Below are 1,625 nucleotides of genomic sequence, written 5' to 3' on the forward strand. Positions count from 1 at the left end.
TCTGAAGCCTCTATGCCCATTTAAGGGGATATATAGTACTCAATCAGTGAAAGTCAAAATTCAATCTTTTGATCATCACAATAAGTGAATACATGAAGCTTTTTATGAAATTCAAATTAAATAGTAAGATAGAGTTAATCCACTGTGAGTTTCCCCATTGCTGGAAAAGAATATTCATAGTGGCCTTCTGTCATTTTTGAAGCACAAAATTTATAACACTTTACTGAGGTAGTTATTACTATCTCTCTAGCTTAGATTTCTTACTTCCATCCTATCTCCCTTGTTGATTCTGGAAAGCAAGAAACATATTTGTAGTCCATCTTCAACTCCTAATTTGATCACAAGCACAATTAGCATTGAATTAGAAAGTGGTTGATAGTCAATTGTTTTTATAGCAATGCTCCTGAGATTCAACTGGTATCAGGAGCTACACAGGATTTTTTCATCTTCTGTCCTGTACCTTCTCTTCCTTCTCTCTACATCCCCTTCCCTTCTTGAATAATTCACTCCTAATGCCATTAGGTGTGGTCCAGCATTGTGAGGGCACACTTTGCGGTGGAGAAGGAAATAATGGTGGCTTCAAGTCAAATATGAGATACAATTGGGAAGGTGCTCTCAGAAGGGACAGCCTGCCTGAGTATGAGAGCCCAAGCAACCTGAGATGGGCTCCAAGCAGAGGGATGCCCTATCATAAACACTTATTTGCGCCGGAACTCAATGTAGCGGGAACCCAAGGTAGCAGGAAGCCAAGGTAGCGGGAACTGCTTTATTGTTGAACAGTAGAGGTATATATACCTAACTGATTACACACAGCTTGACTCAATTAGCATCATCTAGATACAGCAATCCGCCAATAAGTAATCCCCACCATCTTAATGGCTTGGTGGCGTTGCCTCACAAACCACTCCTTCTGGCAAACTGCCAGGCGCCATCTTGACTTGATTGCAGCCCCCAACACTCATTGACTAAATAGGGTAAAGAACACCCAGGTAAGCTAAGGAGGGCTTGTGGGGTTAGAATAGGATAAATGGAATTTAGTTGTATAAAGAGAGATTGTTTAATAAGTAAATACATGAAGAACAATGAAATCCAATTTTCATAGGAAATGTTGGTGAAATGACTCTCTGGTTCAGGAAAGAAAATTGGCATGAGACCTGTAAAGTAGGATTGAAATGAAGTGTATCCCTGTGAATTCATGCTTTTCCAGATAGAAAAATAGAGAAACGTGTGTGTGTGTGTGTGTGTGTGTGTGTGTGTGTGTGTGTGTGTGTATGAGAGAGAGAGAGAGAGAGAGAGAGAGAGAGAGAGAGAGAGAGAGAGAGAGTTTGAATGTAGAAAACTAAATTCATACTTGTCTGCAAAAATGGGACTGGGTAACAGTGACATTTTAATAGCAAAGACCAGTGGATCAGTCTTGGTGATCAGATCCTAGAACAAAAAAAAAAAAACATATTTCACTATAGGAAGCAGGGCTGGTTAGACAAAAGGCTGATTCAAGGTTAAAAATCAGGAAAAGCCCAAGGTGAGCCTTTACCACCCTTCTGTGCAAAATGCAAGAAAACATTCAAAAAAGGGTAGAAGAAATCCCAGGTCCACCCAGCTGACTGGCAGACCTACAACAGAAC

Source organism: Ictidomys tridecemlineatus, unplaced genomic scaffold, assembly GCF_052094955.1.
Source record: "Ictidomys tridecemlineatus isolate mIctTri1 unplaced genomic scaffold, mIctTri1.hap1 Scaffold_67, whole genome shotgun sequence".
NCBI lineage: Eukaryota > Metazoa > Chordata > Mammalia > Rodentia > Sciuridae > Ictidomys > Ictidomys tridecemlineatus.